Genomic DNA, 27,931 nt, shown 5'->3' with positions numbered 1-27,931 from the left:
GCAGGGCCCTACGTCTCAAACTAGACTCTTCTCCTCTGTAGAGCCCCGGTGGTGGAACTAACTTCCAAACTCCATACGACCGGCTGAGTCCCTCTCAATCTTTAAGAAGAGACTAAAAACCCAGCTCTATGCTGAACACCTTCACACATAATCTACAGGGATGAAAAAAGAAGAAGAAAGAAAAATGCACTGTCTGATAGAACTTACATCCTATTGGGCTCAAACTTAACCCCTGGAACTTACTTGTGTTGTCTTCTGACTTGATCTTTGTTTGTGTTGTATGAATTCTTAAATGTAAGTCACTTTGGATAAAAACGTTTGCTAAATAACACTGTAGAGTTGTTTTTTCTAACCTTGGATCATCATATCAGGTATTAAAACCAGATACCAGTCATCAAGTCATCATCGTCATCATCACCCCAGTATTCATCAATCAATCACTGGGTAATCTTTGGAAAACACTGCAACAGTTTAACATAAACATCTCATGTACTATTGTATTTATTCAAACATAGATTGAAATCATACTGACACGTTTTTTTTGTTTTGTTTTTTACATTAATAGACTTTAACCCTTTACCCATGAATTAATCAAAAAAAGATTAAATGAATGAATCAATCACACATCAATTTAAACTGTTCTTGGCAGTGATTATTTCCATGCTGACACTGCTGCTGACAGCCAACAGGCCAATCACAAATAGTTGATGACAATAAAGGTTTTGACTAGCAGGGTTTTTTTTGTGCACATAAGGCCTCGAAAAATGAACCTTTTTTTTAACCAATTACAGGAAAAGCTTCAAGGCTTCATGGGGATTCATCTGGCCATCACTACTTGTGAGGCTATACTCGGAATAAGGAAACAAACAAAAAATCACTCTAGAAAAACAAAGTAGCAAAGCAACAAGACCTTACAATAAAATGGACAAAGTGCTGGTTCTCTGACATGGGACAAGACGAACTGGCACAGGACAAAGGACTATATATACACACAAGGGCAAAGGTGGAAACAAGCAGGGCGGAGACAGGTAATCCTAAAAGGAAAACAGACCAAGGGAAAAAGTAAAACTGGGAACAATGGACACAGACAGGAAGTGGAACCAAAATAAAACAGGAAATCACAAAACAACAGACACGAGACAGAACTGAATGAAATAACTAAACACAGTTTTCTGGACATGACAAAATGCTTTAAAGCTTCATAAAACACCAGTATTAAATGTGTCAAAGGAGCTCTCTGCCTAAAAACATCAGAGACTGCTCAGATCCATCCACCTTCAAAAGACTCGTAACTCACCTGTTCAGAACGGCTTTTAATGTGCGGCCATTGTTGTTGATTTTAATTGTTTGTTTTTATCTTTAACTGCATTTTAACTTTTTTAACTGTAGAGCGTCTTTGTGGACCCTGAAAAGCGCTCTATAAATAAAATGTATTCTTATTATTCTTATAAGTACCTCTCCTGTTCCATTGGCTGTATGTCATCTCTCAGGCATTCTCAGGCATATGCATGAATCTTAAGTAGTCACTGAGCTCATCCACCTTGTTACAGTTCAAAAATCTTCTGCAGCTTTGTTAAAAAGAATTAGAATTAGAAAAGAAAAGCTCAAAAATTGAACCTTAAATAAATAAAAAAAAATATCTAACTTTTTTCTTTTCTACTGAAATATTTCCCTTTGAAGTTTTTTTTCTCCAGTCAATGGTGTGTTTAGATCAGGCAGCAACCTCCGGGTCTGAGCAGGGAGGCAAACCAGAAAGTGCCTTAAGCTGCATTCTACCGAAAATTCCAGCAGGGGGTGCTAAGTGTGGCTGCAAAAACATTTCTGTCCATTCGTTTCAATGCAAAATGAGAAAACTTCTTCACTTGATTTATTACTTCAGAATTTTTTTAGGACAACACTATGGTCTCAATCGCTAGTAAAAAATCTTCTTCAAGGCAATTTGATGTTAATAGTTCAAATAATGGCCCCATTTTGAAGAAAATAGAAGATAAAGAATCGTATGATTTGGGTGCGTAGCTACCTTTGGCTAACAAGGCGAGCCGTCATGAGGAGAGAAGCAGAACGATGCGTATCCACGGCAATGTGTCAATAAATTTCTATATAACGTTATACAGATATAAAAAAAAGGACATTTACCGGTTTGGTCTCATAACTTTGACCCTTTCACACTGTATTTGCACTTAATGACAGTTTATTTGAACGTTTTGTTCAGTAAAAATGTCTTGTTCAGCATTTGGTTGGACTAACATACACTCAAAGGAGCCGCTGTTCATTTCTCTGAGGTAAGTAACGAACGTTTTGCTTTTGTTTTTTGCTAGCCAAAACACACATCCCAGTTAATGCTACAGTTAATGCTAACATGAATTAACAGCGGCTTCTCTAAGTCAGGTTAATAAAAGGTTGCAACACTTTGTTTATGTTTCAGGGACACCGTCTAGTACCATGAAAGTTAGCCTACAAAATAACATGACAGTTAAACGGTAAAACGCTACGTAAACAGAAATTTAATGTGTTTAGTTCTAACGACAACCGGATTAAAGGACATATCTATTTATCTAACAGCATCTAACATTTACTTCATTAGCAGAATTAGTTACCTTGTTTAGGATTGCATATTGTTATATGGCTGGGCGAGTGAGGATGTGCAGGGACTACAATGTCAGCTGGAGCCATAGACTGTAGGCTGTAGCACATGCACACTTACCAACTCATAAGTTTGACTCTGTTATCTAATAATTATCAGTTTTTATCTCAGAATTTTGACTTATAATGGGCAAGAAAAACTTCTTAACAAAGCCAAGTTTCAATTTTTATTTTTGTAACTGGCGGAAATGGGGTTCCATACCAACCAGATGGCACTCAAAAATACATTTGAAAAACTCAACATCAATGTCTCTTTGATAATCTTTGATAATCACCTTGTCATGCAGCTTCATTTAGGAACAATTTTCTTTCTAGTACTACATACAAGAAAACTGCCCACAAGCTCCCTACACATGAATGTGATGAAGTGTCTGTTCATGGTCAGTGGTTCTGACGAGTTTATATTTATGGAGAAAGCACTAATATGTTTAATTGTTAATGGCAGCAATCTAATGTACTATACATTTGTTAATGCTGTAGTTCAAGCAGCTAATCACTGACTAACGAGGAAAAATCTTCATGCAAGAGCTGTCATTCTGAGTAAAATAACTCACACTTGCAGAGACGGTAGGAGAGTTTCATCGACAGCAAAAAAAAAAAGAAAACTGAAAACTCCCACCCCTTCAGCTTCATCTATTGGCTAGTCTTTAGTCATCAAGAATTCCACTTCTGCAGCTTGTGGAGAGAAACTGCAGTGCAAAGTCTTCAAAACTGTGCATGTCTTGTTGCAGTTGGGCCTCCAGAACAAGTTGGACAAAATTACTAACCATCATGCTATATTATAAGCAAGACGACAATCAAATTGTCCAGGTATGGCTCAGTGTTGTTTTCACAGTTTTTCAGTTCCAGTGGCTAAAGTAGATTATTAAATAAATAATTAACTTAATACTTAGTGGTGTGTGGCATCAAACAATGATTTCAATCTATATTTTGGTAACACACATTAGGGTTAGATCTAACACATTAACACATATAGCAATGTGCACATGTACATTAATGGGATGCAATTAGTAGACACTTAATGTGTTGCAAATTATGCAATTATAGTGTGAGGTCTCTTGATTGTCAATTTCTTTCACTGTAGAGTACATAACTACCTTGTTTCCCTCTTGCAAAGAGGCCCTCATATGAAATTGGACCACTTGGACCAACAATCTTCATATCTAAGCAGGGTATAGGAGCAGAACAGGCCTCTTGACTAAAGACATGCCATTAACCCATTTCACATAAGAAGTTTCCTTTTTAATTTTGAATGACTCTTAGTTGAGCAGTTTAGCTCAAGAGCTTTGCTCTCGAGCCACTCAGCCAGAGATCAAAGCGCCGACCCCCAACTGGATTAATGGGCTGATGTCATAGTGATTACACCACACACACTCAGGTACACATGCAGCACCCTCCATGTGAAGTGGATTTCTTCATCTTGTTTTGAAAGGATTAGCCCCCCACCCACACTTTGACGGCAAACAAAAGTATGGAGGAAACCACATTCGTGTCATTCAGTTCAGATCATCTCAACCTTGACAAAGTGTGGCTGGTTTTAGTTGGAGCCAAATGTTGTAGGTATGAGGAGAAAGTGAATATGGAGCATATATCATCCCTAATGTAGTGATATGTTATCCAGCAGTATTTTGTAATGGCATGTATTCATAGTGTCAATGGCTCTGTTAAAGTGACAGGAGTTATCCTGCTAAATTATGGCTCTAATCATGATCCCTGCCATCAGTAAAGCCTCACTCTAATATCACTAATGGCCAGTATGGTAATTGTAGCACATTAAATGTCCAAGGACCCACATGATGTCTTTCAGAAAATTTATGACAATGTTTTGGTTTATGGCTTTTCACACATTCTTGTCAAACTTTAGTCATTTCCATAATTGTGTTTTACACACTGACTTAATGTGATGCATTAGAGAATGGCACAAACAGATACTGTGTATCTATTTAAAAGCTTAACTACTTGTCTCTAGATATGCCAGTGCTGCTGTTAACTCAGCATTCACACATAAAAGCCAGATCAGGTGAATAATTTATGATTCTCATCCCTCTCTGTGAAAGCATAACACACTCTGAGTCGGAAAAGGAAAAAAAGAATGATTCCATTGCTGCAGTAAATTGTGAGCCAGGCCTAAATTGTACATTAGTGAAATCTGAATGTGGAGTTGCATAACCTGATAGCGGCTCTGCAGTAGTTGTACACTTATCTGCTGGTGTTCCCTGGCACAGGAAGAGGCCAGCCAAGTTGTCTTACGCACGACAGCTTCAATCTGCTGTGGGATGGCTGAATAATTCAAAGTTCTTACACAGGACCATCTGTCAGCCCGGAGCAGGAGCACGAGACACCATCCTTCCTCAAATAGCATATACAAAGCAAGTCTGGAATGAAGCAGCAGGACCCCTGCACAGGCTAATTGAGCTGCTTACCAGCAAACTGAAATGTGCTGTGTCAGACTGGTGGCATATTTGGGAGATATAGGCAATCAAAGAGAAAGCTAAAATATTGTTGATATGACATGAAGTTCATTCACCCCATGCTCAGGCTGTATATCAGCTGGAATGCCAGATCTCCTCCTGTCTCCATACACACACATCTGTTTGGCCAGTTTGCAGAATTACAAAACCCTCATTTTAATTCTGACTCTTTGACTACTGACATGATAATCTCCATATAATAAAACTCCGTCAGTATTCTTAAGTATGTAAGTCTTCATTTAAAAAAAAAGTAAAACCCAAGTAAACCCCACGAAAGTAAACCCCAGAACTAGGAAAGTTTATGGCGTATGCAAGTAATTATCACTGTAATGAGCAGGTGTCATCTTTGGGTTATAATTAGGGCTGTCAATCGATTAAAATATTTAATTGCAATTGATCACATGATTGTCCATAGTTAAATTGCAATTATTGGCAAATTAATTGCACATTTTGAATTAGTTCTAAATATACCTTAACGGGATATTTTTCAAGTTTTTAATACTCTTATCAACACGGGAGTGGACATATATGCTTCTTTTTGCAAATACATGTTTATTATTGTTGCAATAATCCAATAGAATGACAAATACTGTCCAGGATAACCTTAAAGTTACTGCAGGCTCAAAAAATAGACTGAAGACTAAGGAAATGAGCATAGATTTCCGCAGGTTCAAGCCCCCTCTTCAGCCAGTGAATACCTGTGGGGTGGACATCAAGGTGGTGCCAAGTTATAAGTATCTAGGTGTATGACTGGATACTAAGTTGGACCTGTCCCTAAATAAAGTAATTTTGATTTGACTTGATTGATTTGAAAGCAAAACATGGCAAACTGAGGCCCAACAGGAAACACCAGATGAATGTAACATGACTCAGAAATACTAACAGCAAGTAGTCTTCACACTGAACATCCTGTTTTAAACAGCTCAACACAAAATGATTGACCTCATCATCACACTTAAAGTGAACAACACACACAGTGTAACTAACCTCACATGGAGATGATAAATGCTCACAGAAACATTCCCTTCTACTAAGTGGGATCAAAACAGGGTGATACAAAACATAAATTAAAACAAACAATAAATTAAGTGTGCATGCACCATGAGGAGTATAATGGGAGGGGCGAGGGGGAGGAGTCTCTGTGTGGTATGTGAGACTGGACGTCTCCATGGTAACTTATTCACTCTGACAGTAACTACAGATAACTTTGGTTTGTTAAAGCAGAACTTGCCATTAAAAGACGCTCTTTACTATTTCTGCCCTCTGAGGGTTGTCTCTGCTCACCGTCCACATGTTACTGCTGCACCGCTAACTGATTTCCCAAACTACGGGGCGGGCCGAGGGTCATACTCACAGAATGTGCGCTCCTTAAAAAATGAACGCCGCTAAAAACAATTTAAGTTAACGCGTTATCATCACGTTAACTTTGACAGCCCATGTTTTATATACAATACATCCATGCTTTGAACTTCAGAAAAGGAAATTAGTATCAACTTTAGGTTTCACATGGGACACGAAGGGACATGAACACCAGTCTCTTGGATTTGTTTGACACGTCCAACCACCCGAGTCTTAAGGAAACAAAAAGATGACAAAGAATAAAAACTCTGCATCTACTGATGTAGTGTAAAATTACTCATGTATGTGGGTCAATGACGTGATCTAATCCATAAAAATCCTCCCCCCATAAAAATCTGATATCTATATCTATATACAGGAAAACAAAAGTGAAATAAAATGAGAAAAAAGAAGAAAATCCACGTTTAGATTGCAACATTATGGTATATAACAAATTTTACATAATTTGTCAAAACTTTAGAAAAAAAATGGTTGTTTTAAGAATACGTTCTGCTCAATATTGACAAAATGTGTAAATATAGAAATACTCAGAAATGTTTTTTTAATGAAGTAATTATATGTATAAGTCCACTTAAATACACAGTAGGTGGAAAAAGTTTAATATTCTTTTTTTTTTAAATCGTTTAAAAATGATTTTGTGGTTGCACCATTTGACATCTTGCCAACCCTTATTTGTCACTGACCCATGTACAGGAACATTCAGCACACAAGCATCCATAACAACTTTTAAACACCATTCTGAGCTGAGCATCGTTGTGCATCTGCCCTCCTTCTCCTCCTGCTCCTCCTCATCCTCCTCCTCCTTCAGGAAAACGCCCCAGCTCTCCCCGTGCAGCTCCTCCAGCAGCACTACAGCAGTATTGCAGCGCGGTCCAGGCGTCTCTACCGCCACACTGATCCACGGGGCGCTGGAGGAGGGTACTCACTCCGGTGTGAGCGGACTTCAGAGAGGCTTCCTGTTTACCTTAACGGTACTGTGGAAGGAGAGTTAATCTCACCGCGACAGGACGCTCGTTTCTTTCTGCATGTTCTTGTCGCACCTGGCTGCCTGAGCGCGCACGCTGAGCGGAACATCTGAATTGGAGCCCTCCTCACTTCCTCACCTGCAACTACTTGGCCTGTTTAACCTAACCGAGGGACATGTGAGGCTTTTCTGACCTCCGCTGCATCTCGCTTGATTCTCCCGAGCTTCTGGCTGGAAGGATGCCAAACAGGTAAACATCATATTTGACTTTTTCTTTGTTTAGTCTCAGTATTTTAGGCTTTGCATGCAGAAGCCAGGGGATTAAACATCATTTCAAAATTATTTACATATGCACATAATGTCCCCATAATGAGTTTAGAACTACCTTATGCCACTTCTTGGTATGTTCTTTGACATTCAATCATTAACATTCCTGCAGACAGACATTCAATTCTGTTGCCTTATTTTTTTCTGTTTCTTGATCTTTTTATTTTTTGTTATTATTCTTTCACACCAATGATCAAGATGCTGTTACAGTACAGCAAACTTCAGTTTCCCCCTGCAGGATTGCTCTGCTGGTGCAGCAGTTCAGTGATCAAACATCATCATTTTCCAAAGACAAAAGAGCAGTTGGAAGTGAAACACAATTGAGTTGTTTCCCTGGATAATAAACTTCCCTACACATCCACAGTTTAGTTTTGATCCGAGCACAGTCTTTTCCTGTTTTAACACTTTTCACTGTCACAGTTACTCTCAGACTCCGCTTCTTGGTGTTTCTGAAGGTGGAGAGGATTAGTTCAAACTGAGTGGTCCAGTTAACACATTCTGTGCTACAACATTTCTTACTCTCTCCTTTGTGTATGTGTCAGAGCACAATCAGTCTTGTCTCAGGGGATTTGTTATCGTCTCAGGCGACAGGTGCTATTTTTAGTGCTGCTGCTTGTCATCATTACTCTGCATTAACTCTCTTATAGGGCTTTTGTTATTAGTTAAGTGCCTAAAGTTCTAATAGTAATATGGGATATTTGGTGTGTTGGATATTACAGTGCTTTAGTTTATTAACAAACGTATGATGCTGCTGCTTAAAGCTCCCCCAGATACAGTTCTGCACTGCATCTACTATGTTTCAGACTGGAATGTGCATTGCAGTAGGGAACAGCATTGTATATTAGTGCAATGATTTTCATATATCGCAATAACATTTTTGCTTTTATTAGTATAGTATGATTAAAAAAAGGGGTGCACAGCTGCTGTGGTTCAAGTATGATGGCATAAAATGGTAAATCTGATGAATAAACATAATTATGGTTTGTCCTTTAATATGCTCTGCAAGTCAGTTAGAAGTAAGCACAACTGGCCTAATGAAAGTAGCTTAAAATAGTGGCATAGTAATACACTTTACATAGAACAAAACAACCAAATCACCAAATTAGTCCATAGAAAAAGTAAACAGTGTCCGGTTTGTACGCTGTCTTTGCCAATATGTGAGCACAGACATGAAATTTAACAGGAAGAAGCATTAATAATAGCAAGAGACATGTTTACGATTGGTGTGTTCTTAGATCTGTTTTGCAGTTTTAAACATGGCAGTATCGTACTTCAGTAATATATACTATCTGTGTCTTTATGTCATAAGAATATCTGTATTTGTATCCAAATTATGTGTAACATTTACTGGAAGTAAAGAAGAAATGTTTTCTAATGCAATTCATACTCTGTATCGATATATGCATATAGCTGCAAACAAAATACTACAATAATATCTGAACCCCACCCTAAAAAAGAAGTATGTCTATACTAAGTCTAGAAAAGCTTTTGACAAAACTTTCACGGTTTGTCCCCTGAGCAATCTTTCACCTCATCCTCATCACCTCACAATGACACCCATGCATCACAGTCTTGAGTATGGATCTCATCATAGCATAAAAGTAGATGTGTTCCTGAAGGTCTAATGTGAGCTATCAGAGGTCATGATGGCACACAGTTAGCAGCAGCCAGGACAGCATATTGTCCTATTCATCTTAATGACTCCTGTGGGCTGGGCTGCAGCGGACATTGAGGAAGGGCCTGAAAATGCTCTCTGGTGACCTTCTGCGACTAACAAATGGAGCGCAGATGAAACAAGCGAGCCATGCCCGGGAGGCTGCCAACTCCAGTAAAACTGTGAAAAAGAAGAGAGCAAGAGAGTTAGTCTTTCAGTGTGATTTCACAGCAGCCTTCAATCTGGCTGCTCCCTCACGACCGAGCCAGTTATTACATTTCACTCACGTTCGCCTTTGCACAACCGCTAATTGAATGCATCCAATATTCAGGAAAAGACCTACCTACTGTACCCACATGACCTTGGCTACCAGTCCCTGATACCTTTAGCGAGCAAGACTCTTCAGTAAAAGTGAGGCCCAGCAGCGTGCTGTGTCATTACTCTAGATTCATGATGGTCAGCGTGCTTTGTCCAATTTAGAAAGACATGTCTGGGTAGCTACAACATGGATTAATTTCTGGTTTAGCAGTCAATTATGGAGGCAGGAGGAGGCAGACACAGAGAGGAGGAGGGTGGCTCTGAGGGATTGAAATCTGAGGATGATGCAGATATTTGTCAGCCCTCCACACTGACACCCTTATCCAAGTCATTTTCTCTCAGGATGGTGATATATGACTAAGGTGACCGTGATCATTATTCACAGACTGGTCTTCTTATTTCCCTTGGCATGCCTTCCTCCCGGGTCTGATCAAGTGTGATCTACTATCCCGCATTAATGATTTGTGGAGGTCTGTGGCACTGTAGCATCTGAAGGACGGTGTGTTGCGGAGCTTTCAAAACAATATCATAACCCACATCCATAGCCTTATGGGTTCCTTTCCCCAGATTTGCTTGATGCAATTTCAGTGTCCAGTGCAAGTCTGGGATTTACTTTAATAAGAGAATCTTTTGCTCCTCTGGTTTCTACCACAGACTGTATATAAATAATAGACGCAGTGACCGTGACGTCACCCATTGGTTTGTGGACTGCCCGTTGGAAGCATCGAGTTTGGCGTTACACTCGTCACCGTCTTGTGTCGCCATCTTGTTTCCGTTACGGGGAGCATTTTGTGGAGGAGCGAGAGGGATCTGATCACTGACTACACGCCTCTCTACACCTCAACCTGACTGAGAGAAGTCGCTGCTAATTCATGTTAGCATTAACTGGAGCATTTAATGGAATGTTCATTTTGGCTAGCAAAAAACATAAGCGAAATGAGATGAGATGAGATTGAGAATGATCTGAAATGTACGTTACTTACCTCAGAAAAATGAACGGTGACTCCTTAGAGTGTCTGTTAGTCCAACCAAACGCTGAACAAGACATTTTTACTGAAGAAAACTTTCAAATAAACTGTCATTAAGTGGAAATACAGTGTGAAAGGGTCAAAGTTATGAGACCAAACTGCTAAACGGTTATATATATATATATATAACTTTATTGACACGTTGCTGTGGATTTGCATTGTTCTGCTTCTCTCCTGATGACGGCTCGCCTTGTTAGCCACCTGTCAATCAAATCATATGATTCTTTATCTTCTATTTTCTTCTAAATGAGGCCATTATTTTTACTATTAACATCAAATTGTCTTGAAGATTTTTTCCTAGCAATTGAGACTGTAGTGTTGTCCTAAAAACAATTCTGAGGTAATAAATCAAGTGAGAAGTTTTCTCATTTTGCATTGAAATTAATGGACAGAAATCTCTACCTTTAAAAAAACTCCTGAAGACCCAGCTCTTCAGAGAGCATCTTCTCTCCTAGCACCACAAGACAATTCTACTCCTTAAAGAATTGTCACTAGCACTTATTGCTGCACTAATGGCTCTTATTGCACAATTCCTGGATTGTTCCCTTTTAAGTCGCTTAATAAAAGTGTCTGCTAAATTACCTGTTTTTGCAGCCACACCTAGCACCCCCTGCTGGAATTTTCGATAAAATGCAGGCTTAAGGCACTTCCTGGTTTGCCTCTCTGCTCAGACCCGGAGGTTGCCGCCTGGTTTCTACACCTTTCTGTTTAATATTCATGCTGTTGTTAAATAAATAAAGGCTGTAACTGAGAGTAAATTGATCATTCTGACAGCTTATTTTTGGATTAATCATTTAGTTAGTTAAATATGAGGAAAAGATAAAACATGACCAATTTCCCCAACGTTTTCAATTATTTTGAACTCACTTAATAATATCACAATAGAAATTGGAACAGTAGAACAGCATGAAATCATCAGCAGGAAGGTGAACTATGTCTGTTCTTTAATGTCTGCAGTTGCATCCTCATATACATGGAGCCACTCCCACATTGTTCCACAGTGCAGCCATTCTTCAACTCCACAGGATACTTTGTAAGTTTTTACTAAACCTTTCAATTTGGTGGATTTTAAGAATAGGATTTTCACCCTGAATGATTTAAGACACACAAACTATTTATGAATATTTGAGCTGAGTCTTGAGAGTAATTCTTGTTTTTATTGGAAGGTAATAAAACATGTGTCCTCTTAAAATTAAGCAGCTGACACAGGTATGTTTGCTCCATCTTTACATTGGTAATAGAGTAGTTAAATATCCATGTGAAGCTATCGGGTCAACAATTAACAGCATAATGTTATGCTTGACATGTCATCAGTTTGCTCTCTGATATAGCCATCATACATTTGAACAAAGCATTTTAGAATCATGTGTATTTTGTTTTTCTCTGATGTTTTAAAAATGTGTTTGCATAATGTTATTAATAGTAAGAAGATGCAAAAATTCTTGAGTTAACCAACTTCTCAACAACCTTTGAAAAACAGAACCCCATTGTTTACATTTACATTTACATTTAGTCATTTAGCAGACGCTTTTATCCAAAGCGACTTACAGGAAGAATAAAAGCAAACAATCAAGGTATAGTGCAGTAAGAGCTATTAGTGCATCAATAAGTGCTAGCATTGTTCTCATGCTCACCAGACTCATTGTATGTAACCGTTTAGCCATTTCAAAGGCACGAGGTACCTGACTTTACACCTGGATGTAAAGTTGATTGTGTGTTTTATATTCTATTTTTCCTTCAGTGTGGACCAATGAAATGCAAAAGCTCTCCCTCTGCAGTACTTGCATTTTAAAACCTTTGATTGAAGGGTGGAGAAGAGGATGGGAAGCCATAACAGTGCCGGTGTTTTGCATGGATCCATATTTATTACCGCTGCTGTGTTTGCTGTGTAATTGACTTCTGAACACATAAATAATGGCAGCTGTTATGGCTTCCCATCCTCTTCTCCCCCTGCTTGCTGGATCTGTCATTGACTGTCCATTCTTTGCTCCGTCTCACCTCGACCTCCTATGACAGCAGCCCTACAAAGAGCAATAAGTTTGAAACACAGAGCAAACAAAGCTGCAGTCCAGGTGTATGAGGTGTCTGGACATAAAACATGATCTTGCATCTAGCCGTGAAGGTTGTTTATGGGCCGATGTTGCTCAGTGAATTGAACATAGTGCCGATGCACACAGGGTGAGGGGTTTAATTCCCGAGGGGGGTCACTCATGCTTAAAATGTAAGTACTTGATTATCAGAAGGTGCTTGTGTTCAGCATGCACTCTTACATCAGCCGTAGCAGCATTGAATGAAGATACTTCCTTAATAGAGCCTGAACGTTTCTGTATTTTTTTAAGCTAATATTAATATTAGAGTTTCAAGAAAACAAGATAACAGTGTATCTTCTTGTATTATTTTATCATAAACTATATATATATAACATAAATAAAACAAAAATATAAAAAGGACAAAAGAATAGGACTCAACTACATAAAATGCTGAAGTATTAGAACTATAATAAATACTCGCTCTTAAAACTTGACTTTGATACAAGGACCCTAAAGATTTACGACCTGTCTTAATTCATATTATAGCTACTTAAGTGTAGGGCTGGGCGATATATCGATATGAAAGATATATTGATATATTTTTAAATGTGATATGGAATTAGACCATATTGCATATATTGATATAGTTAAAAAATGTACTTCTTTATATATAAATGCTGCCCTTACTAGGGTTTGTGATGTTTAGTTATTTTGTAATGTTCATTATTCTTTTGTCATATAAATATATTTATTTCGGAAAAAGATTGGCCTATTTTATTTTATAAGCTATTTTTATTTAAGATTTTTTTATGTAAATGTGCACTTTATGGAGCTTTGATTTGAAAAAAGGTTCTCTTATACAGTATTTATGTTCACCTAAAGAAAAAGTTTCAATAAAACTTGTGACATGTCATATCTGGCTTTGACTTTGACTGAACATTTGCTCTCACTTTGCGATAAAAATATCAGGATATATATCGTATATCGATATTCAGCCTAAATATATCGGGATATGACTTTTGGTCCATATCGCCCAGCCCTACTTAAGCGTTCCACATTCTTGCAAATGTATGATTAATCGTGGTCTTAAACAGAACCTGTGAACTTTATACAATGTTTACAGTCAACCAATGCCTACCGCTTTACAGTGTAAACCGCCTCACACACAATCACTGTAGTAATGCACATGAAATGGAAGAAAATAGACACTTGAGTTGAGTTTCCATCAAGAGTAACATCTGCAATTATGCTGCCTTTGTAGATCTAAACTACAATACAGTTGAATGAATGGGAGTATATCTGCTCTGTCAGAAACGGGTGAGACAAACAAGTGAAAAATGCAGCTGGAACACCTCTGCTGTTCGTCTGTTAAACTCACTCTGTGTTTAATGCTGCAGCAAGTCCAGTGAATTGAATTTAGCATTCCCAAACGTTTCTGTATTATAAACTATTTAATCACCATTGTATGTCTGACTTACATTTTAAGTCATTTATTTCTGCTTGTGTGAGAGTTAAAGCCCATTATAGATATGTCATTTGAAAACAAGCAAGCAGAGTGAGGAAACTGTAGACAGAAACTCAAACCCTGCAGTGATCTGTCTGTGTGGGCTTTTCATCCAGATCACTGTGTTGACAAAAAAAAGCTGTTGTCTGTCAGCTCCAACTGTCTGCAGACAGACACTCAGGGAGGCAGAGGCACTGTTTTTTTCTCCAAACTTTGGCTTTTGTTGAATCATGGCTCAATACTCTCAGCATTAGCCCTGCTGCTGCTGCTGCTGAAACACGGCCATAAAAAAGGCTTACCACTCAAGCTTTATTGACATGCCTGGACATAATGCTGCCTTACTGAATGCAAAAATCATTCATAATTGTATTTCTAGCAGCAAGCTGATTTACTCAAAATCATTTCAGCAGAGTAATGGCATCCTGATTTAGCTAAGAATTTTTTTTGAGGCATGAACATGACCTTATATTGGGTTATTTAAGGATTATTTCAGGATATTTGGTGCACATTTGATTGTAGAGCACCCTTACAGAGCATCTGAAGCCTAGATTGGCCACACATGGCTTTGCACATGGGTTTTGTCTGGCTGTCAGTGCCTTTGTCTGCACGTAGCACCAGTGATCTGGGCGCGATGCTTAATTCTCTGCAGCTATCTGCTGCTATCAATTAGAGCTTTTATGGGGAGGTGCTGTCAGAGTTACCATGGCAACCAATGTCTTTGGCAGTGCGTTGCATCCCCTGCAGGGCTGTGGATGGAGCGCTTGCAAGTATTACTGCACAGTACATTTTGAAGATTCAAAATCTTCGGTGCCCGGGGACAGAAACAATAAACATGAAATGCACAGCAGTGTTGGCAGGCTGGTGCTGTTTGTGGATGCAGTTCCTCTTCAACTTCTTGGCTTTGTAAGGGTTGCTGAGGCTATTTTGAATGTTAACGGATAGCTTTGACAATTTGAGGAAATTGCAAAAGTGTCTAGCACGCAGAGGTAGTAATTTACTGGAAGCAAGCCCAGACTTATACAGCACATACTTACAAATTACCTGCTCACACACTTTTACAAGCTGCTTTAGGATTCCTATAAATGAAAATGTCTGAGTTTACAACTTACCAGTCTTCTATAACACACTTTGTGACCAGTTATGACTTGATTTCTTTAAATATTTGGGTTTAGTGTTGAGTTTTACAGGAGTGTTAAATTGAAATGTAAAAGACGTTGACAGTCAGGGATCAGAGCCAGAGCTACCACTAAAAATGAAGAAGTCATGTTTCTCTATTTGCTCTTAGAATTTAGATGTTTTAGAGACCAAGGAAGTTAAAATTCTGTGATTAAAAACTTAACATGTTGGGTATTTTACAGGCTGTTGTATCTTTGGTAAATGACAGGTTCTTTTTTTTTGTATTTACTTTTTATTCGTTTTTACTTAGTAACATACACATAAGTGCCAGTGGGCACAAGAACCTGCAGCATAACATAAACATAACATGACGAGGGGAGGATTGTGCATTAAGTAAAACAGCAGAGTCAACATAAGCACATCATACATAAAAATATAAGGATGCTGCTTGAAAATATGGAAGTAATTAAAAATAAAATCTTAATAGAGGGTTTGATCTTATCTTTGTGATCTATATGAAATCAGGTCTTACAGTTAACACATAGCTGACCAGTTCTCTTCAAAAATATCAGTTTGGTTTCTTCCTTTAAATGTAATTCTCTCCATAACATATATATTGTAAATTACATCAATCCACTCATTTATTGTTGGTTTGTCTTTCTTAAGCCATTTTCTTGTCAGAGCCTTTTTACACCCCACTAACAACACTCTCAAAAGGTATTTCAAGTCCATCCAGATCACATAAGTACACAACTTTGAAGTTTAGAAACATTTTCCTTTTAAAAACAGTCTCCAGGACCCCAAGAATCTCTCTCCAAAATGAAGCCACAGAGGGACAACCCCAAAAAATGTGAAAGTGATTTGCTGAAGTATTCCAACAGGACCTCCAGCAGGCAGTCTGATCGGAATAGTTGGTCTTTTGCGCTGGTAAATGGCAGGTTCAAGGCCACATGTACTGTATGTACAGTAGATACTGTATGTTCTCCATGGAAGGATACAAAAATGATACAGGTAAATTTGTAACAATACAACATTCCAATTCAGAACCTGCTTGAGTCATTAGTTTGACTGTTATCAAATGTTAGTTTTGAGAAAAACGGCCTTAAAGACATTAATATATATTCAGCCATGCTTCACATGGATTAAAGCACATTTATTTATTAATTTTTAGGTCAAACGTGAACCCCACATGTGCAGACTACACATACCGTCACGCACTCTGACGTGAAAAGCACACACATATCCTCTACCACTATCTGTCAACCACGTTATTCAGCCTTTATCTCTATACAGATGTGCAGTGAAAAACTTTCCAACAGCTTGATACTTAAGAGCTTCAAACCTATTCTTAATACTGAATTTTATATTGATGTTGACAGTTTATTAAAGCTCGGACTTTGTTTGTTTAGAAACAAATAAAAACCCCAAAAATACCCAAATCTTTTTTTTTTCATCTAAAAAACATTTTTTTCAAGAACTGGCGGCCGCGACTTCCGACCATAGACTGTTCCCACTGATTTTGATGGAACGCGTTTGCATTGTAGTTCACAGCAGTCCCAAGATTACAATTTTAAACATGTGTAAAATACTATTCCATTGATATTAAAACAAACTCACTACACTAACAAATCTTTTGACATTAGCCATGTTTGAAAATCATACTGTACAACTGCTTAAGCTGCAGATAGCCAACACAAATTCACACACATCAAAATTCCATCTGATCATCCCAGGGCAGCATCATTGATTAAAATGCACATCCTATAACAACGGATCAGACAGAATTTGACCTGACTAAAATTTGTCTAGGGGGACCAAATGAGGCTTAACCGGTACAGTGCTGAGTGTTTCGTGTGGGGTAAAAAAAATAATAAAGTAAATAACAATATAGGGGGTTTTCTTCACCAGATATTACAATTATACCCTGGCAGTGGGGAGACACTATGTAACAGCATTTAGATCTTTATGTCAGGATAATGTTTTTTAGAAAATGTAATGGAAATATAAAATGTGACTTTTGGTGGTTGAAATCCTGACTATGGCTTTATCAAGGATCAGCAGTGGTCTACCTGTTAGAATAAGGAAACCTTTAGAGTCAGTGGTCACCTGTCTGTGGAGAGAAGCTGATGAGCAGTAATCTGAACCTTCTTGAAAGTAAGAAAAACACCAGCAGTCTCCTTGTATCCCAAGTGTGAGTGATGGCACTCTTTTATCTGATGGAGCACTTAGTCTGCTGCCCAGCCTTGTTGTCAAGTATTCTTTTCACTTATGCCCAATCGATCGATGTTGCCAAGTGTTAATGATGAGTTATACTATTGAATGTGATGACCTGCAGCCGTATTCTATTACCTAGCTTTCTTGCAAAGGCAGACCCCTGTAATTAAGGTTCAAGTAGATGCGGTCGGAGAAGCAGGAGCCAAAACCCAATTAAAAATAGCCTTAGCATGCATACTAGTGCAGAAGAAATGTTGAGTTTCAAAGTTTCATGCTTTATTGGTTTCTGTCGCCCGAGGAGATTAATGTTTTCTTTAAACAGATGCGGAGAAAAAATACTGCCGTACGAGTGGCAGGATAATCATTTACTGAAATTAACAACCAGTGCCAGCCTTTTTAATTCTTACTGTTCTCATTTTTCTATGAAGTCTGTTGGGAATGTGCGGTGGAAGATGTAATGCAGATGGCCCTGGTCAGACCGAGGGGTTTTAATCCTCATTAATAATGTAATGTGACAAAGCAGGACGTGACAGTGTTAAGTAATAAAAATGCAGCTCGCTGTGCTATTAGCTGTCTGTCCGTCAAAAGTGTGAAAGTAATGTGGTAGATAGGGGATGGAATGGAATGGAATGGAAGAAACTGCAAGGAGAGCAAAAGAGGAGGGACCCCCCTCCCAGGATGGACAGACATGCAATAGATGTAGTTTGTACAGAACAGATCAACAGAGAGAAATTACAATAGATGGAATGTAGAAAGTGAGATGGGGAGAGAGAGACAGTAAGACATGCGACAACAATATTAGCGCTACCAGTATAATGACGTCTGTGACTAATGAAAGTTGCAGTGTTGGTGGTGAATAGAATAAAAAAAAACAGCAATACTATCTGTAATATTGGCAGTAATAATAATAGAAATAAGACAAATGATAATAGTAATAGTAGGAGTGAATAAAATATAATGAAAATAACAGAAGAAATGTCAGTAATAGTAGCAGTAATAATAAGTCAAACATGACTGTCTGTAATAATAGTAAAACTATGACTAATAATGATGATGATGATAGGAGAAATGGGTGTCAAGCAGGACCACAGCAGCTGATGTAGTACATTACATTACATTACATCATTTAGCTGACGCTTTTGTCCAAAGCGACTTACAATAACTAGTAAGTATAAGTAATGTAGTAGTAGTAGAAGTACAACACAAGCACAACCACGATCCAAGCCCAAACATGATTCAGGATGATGATGATGATGATGATGATGTTGATGATGATGATGATGATGATGATGATGATATTTGTGGTGGATGTTGAGCAGGACCATGTCAGGAGACACAGCAATATACAGGCCAAACCATGATCCATGGAAACCTTCAGCACAGTCATGATCTGGGCCCAACCATGATCCATGGTGATGATGACAGTAGTAGTGGGTGTCGAGCAGGACCACAACAGTAGGCCCAGCCATGGAAACCTGACGAGAAAGCACAAGGACCCCAGGGTAAAGTTCGTAACATGTGTTAATGGGACATAAATATGTAAAGATAAAGAAGAAGAAACCAAGGCCTATAGCCAGCCATAAGTATAAGCTTTATCAAAAAGGAAAATTTTAAGCCTACTCTTAAATGTGGAGAGGGTGTCTGCTTCCCGGACTGAACCTGGAAGATGGTTCCACAGCTTGATGACTTAAGGCTCTGGCTCCCATTCTAATTTTGGGAAGTAACTCTGCATTTGGTGTGCAGTGCTCTAGTAGGGTAAAATGAGGTCTTTAAGAGATGATGGTCCTAACTATTCAGGGCTTTGTAAGTGAGGAGAATGAATTTAGTGCAGCGAGACTTATATGGGAAAAATATGATATTTTTTTCCCTAGTTCTCATTAGTACTTGAGCCACAGCATTCTTGACCAACTGGAGGATCTTAAGAGATTTATTAATGCAGCCTGACAGCAAGGGGTTGCAGTAATCTAACGTAGACGTAACAAAACTATGGATTAGTTTTTCAGATTTTTGCAATGTTCCATACATGTAAAAAGGCAGTCCTTGAAGTTATATCACAGCTAAAGGACAAATCCAAAGATAACTCCTTAAGCTGATGGTGGAGGCCAGGGCTATGCCATTGAGAGAAACTATATATTTTGACAATCTGTTTCGAGGTTTTCGGGTTGTCTAACGCCTGGATTCCACTGGATGTGTAACGACTCCGACAGGGGTCTGTCCGCAACGGCTGCGTATCTATGCAGTCCGTCAACACCCACCGGATCCGTCTGTGTTGGAGCTGTTGCGGACAGCAGAGTCCCGAGGACGCACGAGATCTCGCAAATTCACGCCTAATCAATTGATATAACTGGAAGATAATCAACATCTCCTCGTTAATGACTGGAGACAAATCCAGCGACTCCGTCTTAACGAGCGCTAACGAGGTCGGCCGGCTTGTTAACGAGCCGTTAACGCAGCAGATCTGCAGTCGGTGGAATCTCACACATTGATTATAATGGGTGCGTAACAGCTCCGACGACGGATCTGCAGCCGTTACGCATCCAGTGGAATCCAGGCGTGAGTTTATCATCAGGAAATTGGGGGTCATACATGTTTTGATGTCTATAAGGCATTCATGAAGGTTTGCTATCTGATCAGTTTCATGTTGCTTGACCAATAGATGTAATTTGGTGTCCTCAGCATAACAGTGAAAACTATGATGAGATTCTTCAGAGATTTCAAACTATGCCCTTTAACCTCAAAATGTGTGTGTGTGTGTGTGTGTGTGTAGCGAAAATCGCATAAAGTTACCTGTGTGTGTGTGTGTGTGTGTGTGTGTGTGTGTATGTGTGTGTGTGTGTGTAATTAAAATCACATAAAGTTACCTGTGTGTGTGTGTGTGTGCACGTGTGTGTTTGAAGCATATGTATGCATGTGTGAGGAGTGTGCACGCTTACGTGCATGTGTGTGTATCTGTAACTGTAATCACATCAAAGATCAAAGGCAATCGGATCAAAGCAATCAACTGAATTAACGACACCTGTTCCGGCAGAGTGACAGCAGAGGTGGACAGACTGGAATTTCTGGCCTCGAACAGAAAGCATTTTTGGCAAAACCATAATACCTATCATTGATCCAACTTCACTTTGAGCGTCCGGAGTTCTTCCTGAACGTCTACATATGTTTTCTTTCAAGAAAAATGAAAAAATAGCTTCGTTAGAGCGATCTAAAAAAACTGTTAAATCTCCCTTGTTAAGAAATCTTCCTGCGTTTTTAATATGGGAGCCAATGAGGCTGTTGATGCGTGTTGGTGGCGCATCTCTGCGTCGTACGCCCAAACTATAACTCTGACAGCTTTACCAGAGGATTGTGAGTGAGAAGACAAATTTTCCTACGTTTCTATGTATAAATTCTTTCTGTAGAGTGGAATTTGCGGCCTGCAGCGCAGTTTACAAATTTATTTTTTGACAATTTATTCTCTCCCTCTACACTCTGGCGATGATGTCACACACTGTGACACAAACATTCCGTGCAATACACACCCATTATAATCTCAGAATTGGTCCTGTCTGCTCACCGCGGCCACTAGCCACTAGCTGCTGCCCTCTTCCACCCCGGCGCAGAGACGAACAGCCCGGCTCAAGGCCTGCTAGCCGCCAGCTGCTATCTCCAATGTCTCTACCCGGGCTTGGCATTACTCCATTTGCTGTCTCCATTCTTCTGTAGACCAGTCATTAGCAGCTAGCAGCTAGCTGCTGCATCTCCGGTCCTCCGCTAATACTCCGCTCTTCAACTCAGGAATATTACCTGCTAATTTACTCCAAACTGCCTCGCTGAAATTAAATCCCTCGGACTCCTGCGTCATCCTCGATATGTGCACAGAGCAGCCCGACTCAACTTTGTTTACTCCAACCATGCTATGCCCACAATACTGTCTGACCGGTGCTGCGCCGAACAGCTACGACGTCATCACAACAAAACACACGTGCACTTGCAACCTTTTTTTTTTTTCTCCTCCGTGCACTTGCAACCTGAGAGCTCCTCTGCATTCTTTGATAACACTGCAACCTTCATGTTACAAAATGCACGTTCGCTCAACAATAAAGCACTGCTCATCCTGGATTTTATATTGTTTTGATATATTTTTTAAAGTTTATATTTTGAGAAATAAATATGTTGAATTGAAAAAAATTTATTACCCCATAAACAAACGCAAAAGTACCGAAAATTGGTACCGTTGAGTACCGGTACCGATTCCCTGGTACCGGGTATCGGTACTGTATCGGTTCAAATGTGAAAGGTACCCATCCCTAGTCATTGAACAGGGATTGATAAAAAACTATATGACCTATCGAAACGTGGATTAATACACCGATACACAAGACTTGTGTCTACTGTTTAAAGTTTAAATGGAGTCTCTGGGTGAAATTATGCCGGAGAAGTAGACGTTTAAAGATCTCCAATTATTGTTCTTTTTCGCTCATTTTTTTTCGTCCGTCCCATTCATTTCAATGCAAAATTTTGGGCAGTTTTTCGCGACTTACGTCGTAAGTCAATTCGTATTATGTAGAGAAAAGTAATAGCACACCGATCCCGATCAAACCGCACGTTTTGATATATAATTTGTCCTGCAACTCTTCAAGTTGTAGGACTAGTAGCGGGACGAAATTGCGTCCGGAAGAGGAAGAAGAAGAAATCCACAATATAACAGTAGTGCAGCACTGGTCCCTACAGCTATTGCTGTATGGGACCAGTGCTCGGTGCGATTGCCCCGAAGCCCTAATTAATGAAAAAGTTTCCTCATAACTTTGAATAAAGGAAGCATATGGGGGAATAAATTATTGGTCCAAGCACAAAACCTTGTGGAATACCTTGACTCTGTCATAGGATGTGATGGTCAATGGTATCGAATGCAGCACTAAGATCTCAAAAGACGTTGGTCTGGTGTAAAAGAAATACATGTCATTTTCACTGACAGGAAACAATCAAAAAAATTGTTTACACACAGACACTTTACTGTAAATGTGGAAAACCTGCACACTGCAATTTCGTCCAAGGTTTTAAAAGTTTTATTTTCAGTTCAGTATTACTGAGACATTGGTGCATCATTCAAAGCTGTTTTCCAGCTGTGAGGAGCATCATTAACATTGTACATTGCATTGTGGTACTGCTGTATCCATAAATCATAATTTTAGTATCTTAAAGCTGGCATTTTAAAAGTATACTTAATTTTGTAATCCTTACAAAGATAATTGTTAGATGAATCATATAACCTGGAGCTGGGACACAGTAATAGGGTCTTGGAAAGCGGATAATAACTTGTCATTAGAGTATCATCCTGCTGTCTGAAAGAAATGTTGAACTATTCCTTTAACTTCTGACCTTTTATTGGGTTAGAGTTGGATGTGAGGCTGTTGGTGTAACCATGATATAATCAGGAGAGCTTTTTCTTGTCCATCAAAGTTCATATGCAACTGTAAAATGTATCGTTTTAATCCGGCAGATTTTCTGGTAATTTATTCGTATGTTCTTAGTCGAACACATATTTTGTTCATTACGACATCTACAAACTATATTCTACATACCATTAATGCACTGTTTGTAAAGAAAAAAATTATTACTTACCTTTGCTCGTCTTCCAAAAGAAAGAAGGAGTTCTCACCAATTTAATGCAGTCTCAGGGCAGTCACTCCAACTCTGCATTCAGGTCATCCTTTTAATGCTCAAAGGAATTTAATAAAAGATGTGTCAAAGGCCATATATTCTGGAAAAAATAAGTACTCTGCAGTCAAAATAGGAAAAAATCCTATTAATATTTAATATGTTCTACTGTGACAGGCCTGTGCTGAGACAGTTTTTCCTTTGTGTCAATTAGCTGTGTCATCTGTAATCATGAGCCAGACCTACCTGCTGGAAGACAGCAGATTTTAGTGTAGAAATTTTAAGATGCCTCATTACAAATGAATAATACATTGCATGGCGTGCTATTAATGTAGGGATTTTATCTCTTACAGTTATAGGATGCCTCATTCAACGGGCCGTCAAAAATGTAAAAAGGGGTCAATCATAACTACTATCCCTCCCATAAGGATATCAAATATGTAAGATTCAACACTTGTGTGGATCTCGTGGTTCAAGAGTGTGATTAGGTGGTTATCAGAATAATTAATAACTATCATAAATAATTATTAATTATAGTGAATGATATGACTTGATTTACTTTAAGTCATCTCGATTGGGGCACCAGTCTGTAAAAGAAAGAAAATATAGCCAATTCACCTAAATCAGTCTCATAAAGTTACTAAACTATCAATTTGAAACACTGATTGATAATTAACTTAATAATTATAATCCAATTACCGTATTCATATTTGGTAGTGGTTGAAGGAATTTGGAATTCTTTTTATATAGGAGGTTGACAAATTGTTCACAGTTTACAACATTAAATGAACAGCATGTATATTCCAAAAGGTATTTATTCTAAATACACAAGTAAAGCAAACAGAAGCACACATACTCTATAGAGTATGGAGAGCTACTAAATCTAATCTAAGATTATTTACAGTGTAGGCTTGCAAAAGAGAGAAAAAGTGTGGTGTGTGTTTGTGTGTGCACGTGTGTGTGTGTGTGTTATCTTTTACATGAACAGAACACAGAATTTTCCCAAGTACGCTTCAGATTGGGAGTCTTCAAAAAACGTCATCCCTCACAACCCACACTGTAACCTCAAGAGCATTTATACATAATACCACTTGGGCAATTGCACTTGCATAAAAAGGAGGCAAATTGTGCTCAGCTTCAAAACTTCTTGGGCATGTTTGCACTGTGATAGAGTTAGGGCAATATCTTTTGTGAATCAGACCGAATGACGGGGCAGATAGTGGTTGCAAGTCATGCACAATTCCTGGTGCTATGAGCCGCTGCAATCCATTCTTTAAGAATTCACCCCTCAATGTGTTTTCTGTCTATCTGGTGCACAAATTGCGCATGAAAAGCTGCTGTGCAACACAAGCCATTGGAATAAAAAAAAAATCAGGATGCAGCGGTGTAGTTGTCGCGTCTGAAAGCCCCTCACTTTGGTATTAGTTACAATTTACATTGGGCCTATGTATTGGTTGGGTTTTCTGTAAATGTCAGATGTTTTGTGTGCTCATTGTTTTAAACTTTGTGTGCTGGTGCTGCTGGGCGATCCATTGTGTAGCTAATTTTTCGTCTCTCGATTTCACGTCTCATCGTCTACAGTGCGTGTTAATTGATTATATGATTAATGTCAGGTTGTTTCTTGTTTCCGTCACAGATCTGTTGTGTGGAGTTGAATATGGATTTGGAGTTGCACACCAGTGCCCTTTAGTTATAATTTTCAGTTGCTCTTTCTGTGTGTCAGGATACTGACCTGCTTTTCATTTGCACTTGGGTCCTTGCTGCATTCTGTGTTATGACGTTCATATGCCCTGTTCTATTGCTACCTTTATATCGTGGCTGTGGCTCAGTCAATAATAAACAGTCTTCTGAGTTGGAATAAAAATGCATTCCGTGTGAACTGTCCATCGCTGAAGATGGTACTATGCTGCTTTAGCATACAGCATGTTGGTGTTTAAGTATTCTGTCTGCTTAAACTGGTTTAAGATATTCTCGGCCAACCAAATTAATGCAACCAGCGCTTGATGTAATGATAAAGGCTCTTCCTTCAGCACCCCACACTGCCACCCGCTTAAGTTTTTGTCCCTGGCTTAAATTTACATCTTAAAATATAATTTAGACCCACACCCAGACTGTAATTCTGCATTTAGCAGAATCTGAAACGAGGTAGGCAAGTGACTCACATAAATCTGCTGTACAGTGAAAAGCGTCATTCTCCTCAGTGTCTGGTCTCTTGTCAATAAGCTGGATGACAAACAACTGGGTTTTGGTTATATCGGAGACCAGACTTCATGTAGGTCTTAGTGTGAAAAGTTGTTTTAGCGCATCTAACTGTCCACAATACTAAATGAGTATCATCTTTGCATTTAGTTAATCATGCACTACTTGCACAAGGTGAAATACTACCCCCTTTTATTTTGGCGTTTACAAATTATACATTTAAGCATGACAGAATGCTTGAATTAGTTTCCCTTGTAGTCCAGCAGAGGACCTTTTAAAAGATTGACCTTTTGCATGCCCAGTTGACCTATCAGTAAATTAAACTAATATAAAAAAAATGGAGAAGGACACTCGCAAGCAAAACTTTGCTGATTGGATTATCATGACACTGAAAAGGAGGAAGTGTTACTTGCTGTAGATGGCTAATGACCAACAAAGATGAGACCACTTGCTGACTTTGCTGAAGAAGCTCCCATTCTCTAAAACAACCAGACATCTGGGGAATCACCTGCTTGAATTTGTTTATGTGACCTTGTTTAAAACTATTATTTCATTTGTAAAAAATAATAATAATCACAATTTAACTTGCATGCACATGTGTAGAAAAATGCAATAAGATATTTCTGCAAATTGTTAAACTCTAATCTGAAACAATATTTAGAATTTAGAACAGGGTAATTTTACCATTGGCAACTGCTGCTGTATTTCTTTATTTCAGATTTCTTTTTTTTTTTTAGCTTTTCCCATTGTTTAAAATGGCAGAACTTTTGTACAATGTACAAATTCTGTACAATTTTTTTTTACTATACTACTCCTATGTGTTGTCCCAGCAGCAAAGCAGCAGCCTTCCATCACAGCTGCTGGTAACTTTTGCCCCTATTTTAACCACTTCCCTATCGTTTCTCATTTATATATGGTTGAATACTCATTGTTAATAAAGAAATATGTGAAAACATATGAAGTTCTGCAGGACTACATATTACTGAAAAAATGTCAGGGTTTATTAAAAGACTGAAATACAGGGCAGAAGATAGCAAGATTCTTGTCTCTAATTGGTTACTCTTCTCTGAACATGTACATGTAATTATTCATGTGATTTACAATGGGCATTTCCATTAGCAAAATTTGTATCTAGTACCTGGTGCTTTTTTTCGGTACCACCTTGGTCGAGGCTCCAAGATGGCTGAGTGGCTACTATAGGATGGAGATAAAACCACTGATTGGTCTGAACGAATCGTCACCATCAATCAATCAGCTAACAATCTTGTCAGCATTATAAGGGTGTTAGTTGCAGTTGGTAATGAAATAAACAAACGTACTTAAGTAAAGGCAAGAAAAGAAGAAGCCAAGAGGAGAATTCCCATTTCTTTGCTTTCAGTAGGAAAATGTCTTATTCTTTACATAATAACATCTAATTTTTATTAGTATAGTATTACTCTTTAATGTGAATCACATCATTTTGATAAACATGAGCCCCGGTGAGGCAGTGCATTTTGAAATCACCATTCAAAAAAAAAAAGAAGAAAAAAAAAGTCAACACTGATTAAAATCCTCTTTCCAAAAATGGAGGATTGGGGTTGGATTCTAGTTTTTCTGAAACATGGAGAATCTAAAGCCAAAAAACAATGAAATCTTTAGCTGTCAGTTTTGAAAAAAGATTCAACATTATACAACCTGTTACAATTCTGAGACACAGAGACGCGTGGGAAATGTTTCTATGTCACCTCAGGACAACTTCCTCCTCAGAATCACATACAATACATCAAGACTTTTCGTCACATGATAGAATGAGGTGGAGTTGTGTTTCGAGTCAGGGTACAGAACATCCGCTGGGATGTAACCTAGATGTTTTAACTGCACAGATCTGCTGCTATGCCTGCCATATCTCTGACTCAGTACTATTGCTCTGTTGACCTTGGGGGAAACAGAGGAAGAATGGAAATATTTTCACCTGCAAAAAGGAATTCAGTAAGCTCAGAGCCTGTGTTATTCAGGTTGTATTTGTTCACACATGGGGAGGACATTTACACAAGCACCTGGAGACTGCCTGCCTGGACGATGCTCCACTTGATCACATTGTGTTAATTATACTGACAGTCCTGTGGTGTGCATCTCTCAACGCACTCCTCTGGTGTTTTGAGAGAGTGAAAGTGTAAGCATTACACTACTGAGGTGGTCTGAATATCTCTGAATATTTCTGTGGCAGTCTGAAACTGAATCCTTCTGAATTCTTAAGTCATTCAGAATTCAACTCTGTGGGTTGTAAACATCTGAGGGCAAGTGAACAATAAGAGCTGTGAGTTTCTGTCATCTACGGCTGATCAGAAGCCCTGATCAGGTGTGAACAATTAGAAAATTTGATCTAAATAAGCTTTTACCATTACACATTTGGTGCAATTTGTATCTGTAACCAAATACCCCTACACGGGTAACATCTCTACTCAAGAAACCCTCTCTCAACCCTGCT

The 27,931-nt window shown here is 38.7% G+C and overlaps 1 protein-coding gene across 2 annotated transcripts in view; it reads left to right on the top strand.

Annotated features, from left to right (window-relative positions):
- The first annotated feature begins 7,379 nt into the window (after positions 1-7,379).
- LOC131991228 (heparan sulfate glucosamine 3-O-sulfotransferase 5) overlaps positions 7,380-27,931 on the top strand; it is an 87,323-nt gene continuing 66,771 nt past the window's right edge. For both annotated transcript variants that reach the window (XM_059356567.1, XM_059356566.1), the window contains exon 1: positions 7,380-7,687. The gene's annotated coding sequence lies outside the window, so the exon portion shown is untranslated. The remainder of the gene's footprint in view (positions 7,688-27,931) is intronic.

Source organism: Centropristis striata, chromosome 18 (assembly GCF_030273125.1).
Source record: "Centropristis striata isolate RG_2023a ecotype Rhode Island chromosome 18, C.striata_1.0, whole genome shotgun sequence".
Classification (NCBI taxonomy): Eukaryota; Metazoa; Chordata; class Actinopteri; order Perciformes; family Serranidae; genus Centropristis; species Centropristis striata.
This window is presented reverse-complemented; position numbering and strand designations above follow the sequence as displayed.